General features: G+C 39.7%; 1 long non-coding RNA gene across 2 annotated transcripts in view; it reads left to right on the top strand.

Moving 5' to 3' along the window:
- LOC125753416 (uncharacterized) overlaps window positions 1-16353 on the top strand; it is a 132342-nt gene that overhangs the window by 31274 nt on the left and 84715 nt on the right. For both annotated transcript variants that reach the window (XR_007405186.1, XR_007405185.1), the window contains exon 2: window positions 6020-6095. This is a non-coding gene — a long non-coding RNA (uncharacterized LOC125753416). The remainder of the gene's footprint in view (window positions 1-6019; window positions 6096-16353) is intronic.

Below are 16353 nucleotides of genomic sequence, written 5' to 3'. Positions count from 1 at the left end.
TTTGGGATTTATTGTTCTCTTAGACTAAGTCAGAAGAAATAGAAAATCTGAACAGTTTGATTACTAATAATGAAATTGAATCAGTTATCAAAAACTCTCGGGGCCCCTAGATAGTGCAGTCAGTTAAGCATCTGACTCTTGGTTTTGGTCCAGAGCATGATTTTGGGATTATGGGACCAAGCTCTGCAATGGGCTCCAAGCTCAGCAAGGAGTCTACTAAAGTTTCTCTTTCCCCCTCCCTCTGTCTCTCTGCTCTCTCTCCCTCTCAAATAAATAAAGAAATCTTAAAAACAAAATGCAAGAAACAAAAACTCCAAACAAATGTCAAAGACCTGATGACTTCACATGTGAATTCCACCAACCATTTAAAAAAGAGTATCTATTTTTTCAAACTTTTCAAAAAACTCTAAGAGGATGGAATGCTTCCAAATTCATTCTATGAGGCCAGTGTTACCCTGAGACCAAAAACCTGGGCAACACCACAGAAAAAAAAAAGTATAGGCCAATATCACTGATGAACATAGATACAAATATTATCAATAGTGTATTAAAGGAATCGTATGCCATAATCAAATGAAATTTATTCAAGGATGCAAGCATGACTCAATATTTACAAATCAATCAATGTAATACATCACATTAGTAAAATGAGAGATAAATATATGATCATCTTAATAGATCCAGAGAAAGAATTTAACAAAATTCAACATCAATTTATGATAAAAACTCAACAAAGTGGGTATAGGGGGAATATATCTCACCATAATAAAGACCAAACATGACAAACCCACAGCTAATATGATACTCAAAGATGAAAAACTGAAAGCATTTCCTTTAAGATCAGTAACAAGACACGAATGCACATTCTTGCCTCTTTTATTCAACATAGTATTGAAAGTTCTGACCACAGCAATCAGATAAGAAAAAGAAATAAATGGCATCCAAATCAGTGAAGAAGGCGTAAAACCATCAGTATTTGCAGATGACATGATACTATATATAGAAAACCCTAAAGACTTCACCAAAAAACTATTAAAACTAATAAATGAATTCAGTAAAGGCACAGGACACAAAATTAAAATACAGAAATCTGTTTCTATAATGAATCATCAGAAAGAGAAATTAAGAAAACAATCCCATTTATAAAGGCATCAAAAAGAATAAAATAATTATGAATACATTAAACCAAGGAGATGAAAGACTTGCACATTGAAGTTATTTTTAAAGTTTTGTCACATATGTTTGCATTTTAAGCAATATTTTGTTTACTTTTGCTTTTTCTAGTTTTTAAAAAATTGTATCCCACTCTATGCAACTTGGTACTTCTGCAATATGATATTTCTATGAATTATCTGTGTTGTTGCATTTAGATATAGTATATCCATATTTATCCTGATAAATTTTTGGTTGAAAGAATATACTACAATTTATTCATCTGTTCTCTGGTTGATGAGCATCTGAGTTTTTTTCCAGTTTGTTACTATTATAGATAATCCTTCTATGAATGCTGCTGTAGGCGTCTACTAATGTGCACATGCAAGAATTTTTTAAAGTGTGTTCCTGAGAACAGATATACTTACTGGGTTACGGGGTATGAAGAGCTTCAGTTTTAATGTTAAGGTTGCATTTTTTTAAAAAGACTTTATTTATTTATTCATGAGAGAAACAGAGAGAGAGAGAGGCAGAGACACGGGCAGAGGGGGAAGCAGGCTCCATGCAGGGAGCCTGATGTGGGACTCAATCCCAGGTCCCCAGGATCACGCCCTGGGCTGAAGGTGGCGCTAAACCGCTGAGCCACCCGGGCTGCCCAAGGTTGCATTGGTTTTTGAAGTGACATACCATTTTAATTTTCCCAGGGATTTCTAAGAGTTTTTATTGACCTGCATCCTTTCCTGTGCTTTGTATTGTTATACTTTCAGTTTTTTATAAATATATGGAAGTAAAATGGTACATTGTTATCATTTTAAAATTATATTTTCCTGATTACTAATCAGACTGAGCATCTTCTTATTAGTTTATTTATCATTTGTAGTCCCTCTTCTGTGAAATGCCTGTTGTGTCTTTTGCCTATTTTTCTCCTGTATTATTTGCTTTATTCTCATTGGGTTCAAGGAATTTAAAAAATATGAATACTATTTCTTTGATGGTTATATGTGTATATAGTCTTCTTCCAGTGTTTGGCTTGTCTTTTTACTTTCTTTATGATATCTTTTAAAAAAAAGTTTGAGTTATAATTAACATACAATAAGCTGAACATATTTTAAATGTGCAACTAAATAAAATTTGACATCTGCATACATATGAAACCATGAACACAATCAAGATAGTGAATTTATTCAGCATTCCCAAAAGTTTCCTTGTACCTTTTAGTAATCCTTTTCTCTTGTTTCCTACACTCCCATCTCCATTGATCTACTTTCTGTCACTGTAGATTAATTTAGATTTTTTAGAGTTTTATACAAATGGAAGCATACAGTGTGTATTCTGTTTTGTCTGGCTCCATTCACTCAACACAATTATTTTGGATTCATTCATGTTATTGCATATATAGTTAATTCATTTTTATTACTGAATAATATTTAGTTCTATGGGTATGATACAATTTGTTTATCCATTCCCCCCCCCTTTTAGGAGATTTTGTTTATTTATTTATTTGAGAGAGAGAGAGAGCATGTGCATGAACGGCAGTGGGGGAAGGGCAGAGAGAGAGGGAGAAGCAGACTCCCCCCCCTGAGCAGGGAGTTCCACCGGGGCTAAACGTGGATGCTTTACTGACTGAGCCACCCAGGTGCTCCTGTTCGTACCCCTTTTGTTGTATATTTGCATTGTTTCCATTTGTAGGCTATGAAAACCAAAGCCATTCATAAAAGCCTGTGAGTAAACTTGTGTTTTTTTTTTTTTTTCTCTTGGCATACCTAGCAGTAGAATGGTTCGGTGTATGATCCATGTACATTTAAATTTTAAGAGAGTGTCCAACTGTTTTCCAAAGTAGTTGGACATTTTACAATCCAAATAGCATTGTATGAAGTTTTCTTCATGGTATCCTTCTATGAATAGAAGTTCTGAATTTTAAGGTAGTTGAATGTATTGATAATTTCTTTTTTTTTTTTTAAAGATTTTATTTATTTATTCATGAGAGACTCAGAGAGAGAGGCAGAGACATAGGCAGAGGGAGAAGCAGGCTCCCCGTGGGGACCCCAATGCAGTACTCGATCCCAGGATGCCAGGATCATGCCCTGAGCCGAGGCAGATATTTGCTTTACCACTGAACCACCCAGGTGTCCCTATACTGATAATTTCTTTCATTACCTCTTTTTTTCATGTTATTTAAGAAGTTCTTCCTTACCCGAGACCATAGTTATATTCTCCTATATGTTTAAGTTTTTTAGGTTTTGACTTTTGAATTCAAGTCTTTAATCCTTTGGTGTGGTGAGGGTGCTGTGATATGGAATCCATTTTATTTTTCCCATGTGGAAAAAGTTGTCTTAGCACCAGATATCAAACATCTATTCTTTCTCTTATGATGTTTAATGCCACCTCTGCCATACATCACATTTTTATGTATGAGAGGCTCTAGAGTGTCATCTCTGTTCTATTTCATTTTCTATCCCATCAGTGCCACACTATGGTGTTCAATCACTACAGTTTTATGATAAGTTCTAAGATCTGGTAGTGAAAATCTTTTTACTTTTTTTGTCTTTCAAGGGCTGTTCTTGCTTTTTACTCTTCCATATGCAGTCTGGAATCAACTTCCCAAGTAGTATTAAAAAATCTCTGGGATTTTTTAATTCTGATGGAATTGCATTTAATTCAAAGTTCAATTTGAGAAGAAATGAAATTTTTAAAAAATTGAGTATTCTGACCCAGGACATGACATTTCTTTCTCTTTGAGTCTTTAGTGTCTTTCAAAAGAGTTTTATATTTTTCCATGCATGTTTTGCACATATTTGTTAGGTTTATTCCAAAATTTTATATATTGAAGGGAGGTAGTCTCTTTTAAGTTCTACTAGCACTTACATTAACATTTTAAGGACAATTTAGTTTCTTGCTTTTCATTTTTCCCTCCCATTATCTACTCCCTCAGTGTGCACCCAGATTTATCCTCCTATGAATTTAATCTGGAAGTTAACACACAAAAAACTAAATCTTTTGGAATAACATGTCCTTTTTTTTCCAATAAATGTATGTTTTGCATTGTATTCAGTTACCATAATTGTAATAATTAAGATATTTGTTAGACTGTATTTTTTCCTCATAACTATTATGTATTTATTGAATTATCTCTAGGCAGTTAACCAGTTTTTATAGTACTGATAGTTATTTCTATTAAATGCCTTCAGTTTTTGAACTTACAGTTTTATTAGCCTCTTGCTGAGCTGGACTACATCATCATTCAATTTTTGTAAAAAACTTATTGGGTGGTAAATTTATTTTTCATCTTCTAGCTGGTATTTTTTATAACATTCTTCATTTACAGGTGTAATTATTTAACAGATGTTATCCTAACATGAATAGCACATAGATATTTATAAAATTCCTAAATCATAAACTTTCCTCCTCCATGTGCTATAAACTGCCTTGTAGTCTGGCATTTATTATTATAGAGGAGATATTGGAAGAGAAACTGTAGTTGGTTTTTGTCCTCCAGTTTGGTTGATTTTAGGACTCCTTAAAATTTTTTCTAAGTTCTAAATTTTTATGAGGCCATGTAATAATATTTATTTCTACTTGTTAAGTTTCTCTAGAAGATGTTAAACTATCAATTTCTGATGTCAAGTTTGCTTTTTTAGCTCTGGAATATTTTATCCTCTCCTACTTCTTATTATTGCTTCTCATCTATACATTTATTCTTATACTGGTGGGTTTTCTGTCTAAGATTTGTCCTTCGAGTATGCCATTCTCTTTCTGCATGTATTTTTTTACAACTTTATTCATTTTGGCCTTTATTTGGGGGATGCTTCTCAAGTTTATTCTCTATGGTATGAATTGATTTTATGTATATCTACTGATTTTATTTCAGTTACTATATATTTAATTTTGCTATGTTTGTTTCTTATTTCAAATAGTTCTTATTTAATACATTCTTTTATCATATTGGGCTCAAAAAAACAGATGCTCTTAAAAATGTTTTTCTGCTTCTTAAAGTATGCGTATGAGACAGAGCAGGAGGAGGCAATAGAGGATTTTTCTTTAAGCCATATACTTTGCTTTTTCTTTTCTCAGGCAAGAGAAATTTACAGATAGATAATTGATTAATTTAGCATATATTAATTGCATATATTTATTGAGCACCTACTATATACCAGATACAGTTCCAGGCACTAGGGATATAGTGGTGAACAAAATACGCACACACACACACACATACACACACAAACACAAATCTCCACTCTCATAGAGGTTATAATCTACCGAGGAGACCCAAGGAATAAGCAAACCAATAAAGCATTTATACATCAATGGAGAGATGTGATCTAGAGAAAAATAAAGTGAAAAACAGCATGGAGGGTGCATTTGGGCTGCTTGGAAACTAAGAAGGTAAAGATATTTGGGGGAGAGGATTGGAGGTGGAAAAAGCTGCTAGTCCAAAAGCCTTCAGCAGGAGCATGCATGGTGTATATGAGGACTGACAAGATTGCAGAGGTGGGCACCTGGGTGGCTCAATAGGTTAAGTGTCTGCCTTCAACTCAGGTCATGATCCTGGGGTCCTGGGATAGAGCCCCGAATCAGTCTCTCTGCTTGGCGGGAAGTCTGCTTTTCCCTCTCGCTTTGCCCCTCCCCCTGCTCATGCTCAATCTCTCAAATAAATAAATAAAATGTTAAAAAAAAAAAGAATGCCAAGGTGACTTAAGTTGAATGAATGAGGAGCCTAGTAGCAAAAGTGAAGTCACGAAGGCACCAGAGACCAATCACACAGGGCTCCTTGGATTTGACTTTTGTCTTCATGAGATGGGCATGTAGCTGAGATTTGACAACAGAAACGTGACATGATTTTACCTTTTATTTTCTTTTTTATCAGGATCACTCTGGCTTCTGGATTGGACACTGACTGCAAAGGTCAGAAGACCAGCTGAGAGACTGCTACTGTGGCCCAGGTAGGAATGCTGGTGACTTGGGCCAGGTGGTAGTGGTGAAGTGCCAGGTCTAGTTCAATTTTTTATATATTTTGAAGCAGAGCCAACATGATTGGCTGAAGCTTTGAATGTCAGGTGGGAAGAGTGAAGAGTTAAGGATAAGTTCAAGGCTATTTGCCTGAGAAGTGAAATGGAGTTGCCACCTCTGAGCAGAAGATACAGAGAGAAGATCAGATCTGGGAAGATAAGCGCTTCTTGTTTTATATGTAATAGGTTTGAGATGCCTCTTGAATATGTTAGTGGAGCTGACATGTAGAAAATTAGACACCCCAGTGTGAAGTTCAGGGGAGAGGTCAGTCTAGAGAAATGACTTGAGAGTTATCTGTGGATGACTTGTCTCTAAAACTGTGATTCTGGATGACTCCAAAGGGAGAACTGTAGATAAAGAAGTATGCTGGCATTTTCACCTGTTTAATTCACTTTTGAGTTTGCCTTTTTGATCTTTACTTCTTTCTGCCATTGTCCTAGAGGATTGGCTTTAGGACTTCTCCTGCATTTGTGAGCATGTTGGATTGCTTTGTTTCATTCATTTTGTGAACATAGAAGGTCCATCTGGGTCTGTGTGGGAGCAGATACAGAGTGGGAGGTTTGTGCTCACCTCATCTTTACTGAGTGCAAAAATTTTCTTCTAGACCTAAAGGTTGTGTGCAGGTTGATATAGAAAACCTTGGTCGTACCTGGGATAAAAGAGACATTTATTGCATCCTGTTTTGTTTTACTAGAGATGAGTTTCCCACTCCTTCAGTTCGGTTGCCTAGCACATTGTCCAGCCCAGCTCTGTTGCTCTTCAGCTAACAGACCATGGGGGTGAGCACTGCACTCAGGCCTAGGTAGTCCTTGTATTCCTGAACAAGGTATGTGGTGGACATATAGGCCCCTTGAGTCATTCCTGGGATTGATGCAAGGCTGTTGGAAGAAAGAAATCCTCTTTCCACTGGAATTACTTAATGAATACAGTCCTGGAATTGACAGCTATTACTCCCCTGCTTCATAAAGGGAACATATTTACAGCAGGAGAGAATACAGCTTTTGCAAAGAGGAAAAGCCAGGCAAGAGATGGGAGAGAAAATGTGCCCTAATAACATTGTTTAAAGATCCTTCCCTGAGCAATATCTGAAAACACTGTTGGATGACTGCTTACTTGCTTGCTTCTTTCCTTTCTCTTCCCTCTCCTTCCTTCCTTTCCTCTCTCCTTCCCTCTCTTCCTTCCTTTCTTCTTCCTGGAATATGCTTCTTGACTTTCTGTGTATTTGGAATTGGAATAGTTCTAATTTCATGCCTGCTCGATCCTTCAGGCAATCCTCAGGCACAGGTGTGGGAAATAAAGGTCCTTACAAATGGTTCATTGCATGAAAGAAAGCACGTTCAGATGCTTAGCTAAACTCTTTTTTCTGTATCTCAGGGATGCCATCACTAAGTAGTTTCAGGATAGGTTTTTCTGTAGGCACACAGGCTGGGCACACAGAGCCAGCTCTGGGCACCTTGAGCTGCCAGCCAAGACTGGAATGTGGGTCAGTGGTGAATGAGTTTGCCAAAGTCCTTTCTCCCTTGTTTTTATTTTAGTGGAGGAGGCAGATATCAAACAAATTAATGTAATTTAAATAATAAAACAGAAAAGGGATAGAGAGCTCAGGCTCAATTATGGATAGGATGGGCCACTCTCAGGCAATGTCTTCAAATATCATAGAAGCAAAGTAAATGTGTGATCATGTGGTGATCTGGAAGGATGGAATCCAGGTAAAGAAATAGTAAGGGCCTTAAGGGGGAATGAGCTTGTGTAAGCAATTGCTAGAGTCTGGTATGGGGAGAACAGAATGAAGGATGGTAGGAATGGCAGTAAGAGTTGTAAAGGGACCTAGTCCTGTCCAACATTGGGGTGTGATATAGTAAGAATTTGGGGTATTTTGAAGAGATGAACTCCATGTGGGTGAAATTAGGATGTTGGGCTGCTGGGAGGAGATGGTAGGGCAGAAATGCTAGCTTGAGCTCTTCCCTTCTCATCTAGGCTCCTTTCTCCATCACTGCAGTCTTGGGGTGGGGGAGGAGGGGAGTGGATCAGGGTCTGCAGGCCACAGCAGGATCTTGGTATTTGTCCAAGAGCAACAGGGAACCATGGAAGGATTTTAAGCTGCAACAGGATATGGTTGGATTTTCATGTCAATATAGTACTTGGAACCAGAGGAAGGGAGCATTATATAGTAGGAATTCCTGTTATTCATTCCCCTGAAAATATGTTTAAGACTGTCAACAACAGAAATAAAATTTCCTCTAATCTACACCTTCCCCCACCCCCTCAAGAAAAGAAAAAGAAACCAAACCACTTCTGAGTTTAATGAGGAGCTTTAGGTTGGCACCTTTTTATTTTAGAGATTTATTTATTTATTTACTTACTTGTTTGAGGGGAGGAGGGACAGAGGGAGAGTCCCAAGTGGACTCTGTGCTGAGCATGCAGCCCCAAGGCAGAGTTCAGTCTCACGACCTCGAGCCAAGCAAGAGTGGGCATCAGCCCACTGTGCTACCTAGGCACCCCTGAACTGGCTTTGGATAGAAAAGTGATGTGATACAATTTAGCTATAAAACCATCACTAGCGTAAGGGGCTGACACCATGGTCCAGGAGAGAGGCAATGGTGACATGGATGGAGTGGTGGTGGCAGAGAGTCATCAGAAAGCCAAAACTAAAGCTAATGGGATTTGCTGATGGAGTAATCATGGGGTTTGAGCACATGACATAAGTCTCATATTGCCTGAGTGAGTAAGTCATGGTGCCCTTACTGATATGGGGAAGCCTAAGGGGCACATTTCCAGAGAGGATGTAAAAGAGTTTTGAGTGCTGTTTGTGCTGACATTATAGGCTTGCACAGAGATGCTCTATATGTCCAGCTTGTAGGAGATGTCTGCTGTGTGGATTTGTCTAGAGTTTTGGGAAGAGGCCACAGAATGAGATACTTGAGGAAGTCAATGACATGCAGGTGGATAAGATGGTCAGACTGGATGAGAGGTCCTGGGCTGTGAGTATGAGAAGTTGGAAGCCTGAGTTCCAAGAAGGTCTAAAAGAAGTGGCTCCTAGACTTGAGAAGGGCTGCCACAACAAGAGGACACCAGCTAAGTGTGGCGTCCTGGGGACCATGTGCACAGGTGTTTTCGGGAGAAGACAGATCTGTATTAAATGTTGCTGAGTGGCTGGGTATAATTGGAGTGGGAAATGTTCATTGGATTTGCCTTTATCATCATGTAACACCAAGGCCAGGGTTTGAGAGAGGTGGAAGAGAGTCCAGCCAGGGTCGATTCTTGACCAAGCATGGAAGGGGCAGCCCCTCTTATGAGCCAACCACTAATGCAGAGCATGATGTGCAGAAGCTGCCTGAACCCAGTCCTGCCTCTGTATTAGACGTATTACAAGTGATGTGTTGGCTTATGTGGTGTAAAAGCCAAAATGGCACCCCTAATGCTGTGGTGGAGAAAAACACAGATTGCTGGAGTTTCAGAAAGATTAAGATTATTTTATCATCTTGATGTAATGTTGAGTGTGACATGCAGAGGAAACCTGAATGTTAAGCCCAGGACAGAACTGAAACTGCCTCCTGGGGGCTCTAGGTGACAAATGAACTTTGTAAAAATCAGTGAGTGTTTATGGCAGTTCCTAGCACAGTCTTTTGGTAATCCCATCCACTGTCTATTTCTACGATTAACTCAGATTTGTTGTTTCTTTTGCAAATCACATTTAAGTTGAACACACGATATGTGCTAAAATCAGTCCGAGGAAGAAAAACTGGCATTTACATGGATTTGACATGTGTTAGTTTGGAAAATTGGGGGGACATTTTGTTAGGACTTTCCACTGGAATAGATTAATAGTTACTTGAACTATTTTGAAGACAGTACAATTCCATTCATTCTTAGGGATGAAGAATCTAAGAACAGAGGTAACGAGGGTGGTTATAATATAAATAATTGTAATTATGGTGCTTGCACTGAGCTAAGTGGAATGAAATGACCAAGGACCTACCTTATGAACACTGCACAATAAGTTTTGATATTATGGAGTTCTAATATTTGAGGGTTATGTAAGATTTATGACCTACCTAATCTCTGGGAAGTAGCCTGTCACTGAGCTATCCAGTGCTGTGAGCCTCTGCTTACAAATTGCATTTTAAAGACTGTTACTGAGAGAACAAAATATAACTGGTAAAACTTGCACCTTCTCATATTTAGACCAATTTTCTCGAACAGATTTCATTGGGTTGATGTTTGAATGTTTGGTTAATATGACCATGTTTTTAATGTGTCCTTTCTAATCTTCAGAAGAAATTTAAAAGTTAAAGGAGTAATTAACTTTTTCTGGTCAGGATAGACTTCAGAAAAAAATGTAACATTTGAGGCAAGGCTGGAAGAATGGATAGTTGTCTGGTAGAAAAATGGAAGAAAGTGTTCCAGGCAGACCATGTGGAAGTGCCTAAGGCCCTTGGACCCAGACCAATCCCAATGAGAAAATGACTACTTTGGAATTAAGAACTTTAAAGACAGGAGCAGACCTTTGTGATGTCCAGGGTTTCTAGTTAGCAAGTACATGAGCTGCTAGGTGGCCTACTGTCTCTGGGACAGGACTGATTGCCATTTCCTACTGTGGCACTTTCCTGCTGCTTTGACATTTGCATGAACCCAGCAGAGGATGCAAACTGGTGTGACTCAGAACTAAAGATTGATTTTCAGTACTGGGAAGGTTTGTAGGTGACCTTTATAGCCAGCTGAACTGGGTGATTTCTCAGAGAACACACTCTGAGATGTGATGTGAGTGATGTTAAGGAGACACCAGTGGTAGGTGCCCAGGGGTCTGAATTCCAAAGGGCAGGCTTTCCTTGATAACTGTTAACCCAGGTGGGGTCATACCCAGAGTGTATCATGAAGGCATTCAGAGGAAAAGCAGGTAAAACCAGTTCCTCCAGCATCAATGCTGGCAAGTATGTGAGGGATGCCACCATGGAAATGAGTATGAGTATGGGTATGCTAATATTGGAGACTTGCCCATCAAAATCAGAATATCTCTATATTAGTCAGGGTTCTCCAGAGAGATAAAATTGGTAGAATGTGTGTGTGTGTGTGTGTGTGCATGTGTATACATATACATACATATAGATAGAGAGAGAGGGAGAGATTTTTAAGGATTTAGCTCATGTAATTTAAGGAATTAGCTCATGTGATGGCTGAGACTGGCAAATCCAAAATCTGTAGGTCAGGCTGGGGACTCAGGGCAGAATTTGTATTGCAGTTCAAGTTTGAAGGCCGGGACACCTGGGTGGCTCAGTGGTTGAGCGTCTGCCTTCAGCTCAGGGCCAGATCCTGGGATCTGGGATCAAGTCCCTCATCGGGCTCCTCACATTGGGCTTCTCCCTCTGACTGTGTCTCTGCCTCTCTCTCTGCATCTCTCATGAATAAATAAATAAAACCTTTTAAAAAAAAGTTTGAAGGCTGTCATCTACTGCAGTTTCATCTTGTTTGGGGGAGGTTGGTCTTTGATTTTTTAAGGCCTTAAGCTGGTTGGATGAGGCCCACCTACATTATGGAGGGTAATCTGCTTTACTCAATGTCCACTGATTTAAATATTACTATTTAAGTGCTTGGTGGTACAGTCAGTTGAGCATCTGACTCTTGATTTTGGCTCAGGTCATGATTTCAGGGTTGTGGGATTAAGCTCTAAGTCAGCAAGGAGGAGTCTGCTTACCCTTCCCTCTCTGCCTATTAAATAAATAAATAAATAAATAAATAAGTAAATAAATTAAAAAAATCTTTAGAAGTAAAATTTTTAAAATGTTAATTTTATCCAAAAAACACCCTCCAAGGAACATTCAGAATAGTGTTTGGTGAAATATCTGGGCACCATTAACCATCCCAACCTCTAAAGACTGATGTAGAGTGAGCATTGTCTATAAACAGTATCTGTTTATCATCTTTTTGCCAACAAAACAGCAGGGATTTTTTATTATTCTTTGCCATGTTGCTGTATCCCCAGTACCAATAATGTTCCTTGGCACATGGTGAATGCATAAGAAGTGTTTTATAAATGAATGATTAATAGAATAAACATTTGATTTCAATTATTTGGAGACACAGTACCTGATAGTTTTTTCCATCCTGGCCAAAATGTTTGTGCTAAAGTAATATGATTGCACAGAGCTGCTCTGTATGTCTGACTTGAGTCTCTTTGTCTTCCTAGATGTAAATTAGGCATCTATGGAAATTGATTATAACTTTTTTCATGTTGCTGATTACCATGGTGACACTGGGAATAGACTTCCCTGCATCTTGGTTTGGCAGATCTCTTTGAGCAGTAGCTCTCCACCCAGTGAACAACCCCAATGAACAGTCTGAGGAACCTCAGTTATTTTAGCTGTATGTATATTATAGCACTTTGAAAACACGAAGAGATGATCTCTTTTCCTTCACCAGCAAAGCTTGTGAAGGCTATTTGTAACTGTACCTGGCCCACAGATCATTGGTAGCCTTGGAACACAAGATGGACAAGATGGATGTGGGGAAGCTCTCACAGAACCCACAGTAAAGTGATAAGTGGCAGCCAGTGCGTGGATGGTGAAGCAGAGGGAGAATGCGAAGAGGAAGTCCATCAGGCAGTGGGTACAAATGCAAAGGGTAATGAATAAAGACATCTGCTTCTGATTTTGTCCACCTGTGAGTGAAGACTGATCCATGCTTCTGTTTCGCCTGTGATTCGGATTTTCCTGTTATTTTGCACCCTTCATCAACACTGACATTATTCTAAGGACTGCACTGAATATTCACATGCCAAGTTCCCTGCCCAAACATCCCAGATAGGTGTTTGGGACAGAGGTGCATATTAATCTTTTCTATAAGTTTTTTTAAAGATTTTGTTTATTTATTCATAGACACACACACACACACACACACACACACACACACACACACAGAGAGAGAGAGAGGGAGAGACACAGACAGAGGGAGAAGCAGGCTCCATGCAGGAAGCCTGATGTGGGACTCGATCCCGGGTCTCCAGGATCACACCCCAGGCTGCAGGCGGCGCTAAACTGCTGCGCCACGGGGGCTGCCCCATATTCACCTTTTCTACCTCGTGTGATGACATTTTTTTTGTATGAGTTAGAATTTGAGTGAGAACTCCTTCTTTTTTAAGATTTTATTTATTTGAGACAGACAGAGAGAAAGAGAGAGTACAAGCAAGGAAAAGGGGCAGAGGGAGAAGGAGAAGCAGACTCCCCACTGAGCAGGGAGCCCGATGCAAGGACTCCACCCCAGGACCATGAGATCATGACCTGAGCTGAAGGCAGATGCTTAACTGACCAAGCCACCAGATGGTCCCGAGCCACCATATGGTCTATGGAAAACATAGAGGCCAGGGTGATGGATTAGAGGGTCATTCTCTGCCAGCTGCAGTGACGAAGGGGGTCTGGAGATGGGGTTGGGGGGATTAAACAAAGTACCAAACAGTATTTGTTTGGTTGAGGTGAAGGAAGGTAAAAGACAATAGAAGGTGAAGAAGACAGCCAGAAAACTGGCATAACGCCTTTAAGCCACCTGAGGTAGCACTTAGGAAGCTAAGACTACAGGGCCAGAGAACCATTCTGACTTATTAAAAATATTTCTTTTGAAAAGCACTGTATGTAATGTAGCACTCAGCTCATAGGGATGTGATATGATCAAAATATTTGGCAAGAAAAAAGACCTCTTTGTGTCTCCACAAATGAAACTAGCAAGAAACAAGGGGATAGCTGAGGAGATGGCAGTAGCTAGAGTTCTGTCTTGAGGAATAAAAGAGAAAAGATGGCAATGAAGGTGTTGGAGAAAGTATTGACACTTTATTTCTTCTAGAATTTGGATGAGGATGGTGATGCATTCTTTTATTTTCTGGTCTTCTGACCCTGGGTGACTGGGGTGGCCCTCAGAAATTTTATGAGGTGATGAACAATGTGGTGGGCTAAAGACTCTGGTCTTTAGGCAACAAAGAGTTCAAGAAAATATACTAACAACACAACTGCAGATCAACATCTTGGGTCAGACTAGAACATGTCAGGATGGGGTGACTATCAAGACCACGGCAGTGGAGATAATTATGGGAGCACATTTGTTTTTAGGAAAGAATCAGAACTGGATCTTGGAGGAAGAGTCACATATGGTGAGGAAAATGATGAAGATGAGCATCAAGAAGATACAAAGGTTCGAAAGATAACCAAGGTCAAAAACTGGATTCCTTCAGAACCACCATCTAGAACTGGCTGGCTTCTTTACAAAAGGTCCGGCTTCCTCCCGAGCACTAAGGCTGTTTCTGTCACAGACACTGGAGATAAAGATCCTCATGCCTCCCACTGTCCTGTACTCAGGAAATCCTGGGCACCCAGTCTAAACAGGTCTAGGGCTGGTTTTGTAATGAGAACCAAGTCCCGGAAACTACCATCATGTTCCACATTTGAATTCCTTGAGAAGCCCTATTAATCAGGATCTGCCCATTTGAGATAAATTACACTGGAAACCCCAAGGCCTATTAGCCAGTTCCTCTAGGCTTCTTCTGTGCAGTCCAGCCTGCTCTGCCCTTCCTCCCCCTGACCCTACCTCCTCTGCTGCGTTTCTCCAAAACCTAAGCACTGTGCCTTATGAAGGACCAGTTTCCTAGTGCACAAAAGTCCCTTCTTTTGCCCTCCTTTTTGATGGAAGCTATTATCTTTGGATTTTATTTTAAGATTTATTTATTTATTTGAGAGAGAGTGAGCTAGAGGGAGCATGAGCTGGGGGAGGGATCAGAGGGAGAGGGAGAGGAAGAAGCAGATTCCCTGCTAAGCAGAGAGCCCAACTCGGGGCTCAATCCCAGAATCTTGGGACCATGACCTGAGCCAAAGGCAGATTCTTAATTGACTGAGCCACCTAGGAGCCCCTACTTTTGGGTCTTAACTGACATTTTCCTCTATCATAAGACTTCTGCGTTTACAGCAGCCTCCCTACTGTAGCTTCTGGGAAAGCAGGAAGCACATGTGATTTGTTTATTAAGAATATTCGCAGCATCTAGCACAGCCCCCAAAGTAGCAGCTATTCAAGAAATACGTCTTGAATGAATGAATGAATGTAGAATTTGCTCATTTGCTGCCACATATGTTCTGAAAGCCAGAAATGGGGGTTGTGATTCCTTTGTTTCCCCATCACTGTCAATAGCTATCCTCACTTCTATCCCCTGTGTTATCAAAGTCTTTGCTCTCTGGCTCCTGCCTTGCCGCTACACCAAGCCTGGAGTAATCTCAGTGCCATGCCACCACTCAGAATTATGCCACAGCTGACATGTTTGTTTTCTTTGGTGGAAATTTCCAGAAGTAGGCATTCACAGTTCATGAAAATGTTCTATGCACTCTTACCTCCAATCCCTCACTTCTGAGTGAATCCTAATTCAGTCCACCGAACATTTGTACAACCAAGATTCCCAACTCATCCATCATCCTTCTCCTTTTCTATTATATCCACTTTACTCTTCAAGTTCAATTGACAACTAGACAGCACTTGCCAGTTTTGACCACGACTGCCTTCTTGAGGTCATTTGTCCTTGGCTTTCTTACTCTTATAGTTTCTTTCTTCTTCCCCTTCTCTCTTGATTGTCCTCCCTCTGTGCCCATTTCTAAAATGTTGGTGCTTTCTTATTATTTAGTCTTCTGCTCTTTTTTTTCTTAACCCTAAAGTTTCTACCTGTGCTGTCTCTGCCACCCCTTGAATAATTATTTACGTTAGAGATGTCTTCCAAATTTATGATCCCCCTCCCACTAGCTTGTGAGGTCCACATAGGTATCTCACTGCTATGCACTGACTAACTGTACATAAGGGACTAATATTGACCCCAGATGCAACCTGTTATAAATTTAACACATTATTTCCCTACCATCTTTCCAAATTTGCTTTGTTCCCTTTTTTTTTTTTTTTTGGTAACCCTCATTGTATGTCTTGATTCTGTTTCATTCTTTTGAACCTTGCTCCCACAGCCTTCTTCTAGCCATCAACATTTATTGCCTGGCCTAATACAGTCCTTCTTAAGCTGCTTTCTGGGTATCTACTCCTATCTGTATCTCATTTAATATCCAAACTGTCATCCTTCTAAAAGAAAAATCTGATCATGTCATTCTCTTGCTCAAAGCCCTTCACTTCCTCTGCTTTGCCCTTAGTAAAAATCTACTTTTTGGCATTGCCTGCGACAGTCCT

This window comes from Canis lupus, chromosome 2 (assembly GCF_003254725.2).
Source record: "Canis lupus dingo isolate Sandy chromosome 2, ASM325472v2, whole genome shotgun sequence".
Lineage (NCBI taxonomy): Eukaryota > Metazoa > Chordata > Mammalia > Carnivora > Canidae > Canis > Canis lupus.
This window is presented reverse-complemented; position numbering and strand designations above follow the sequence as displayed.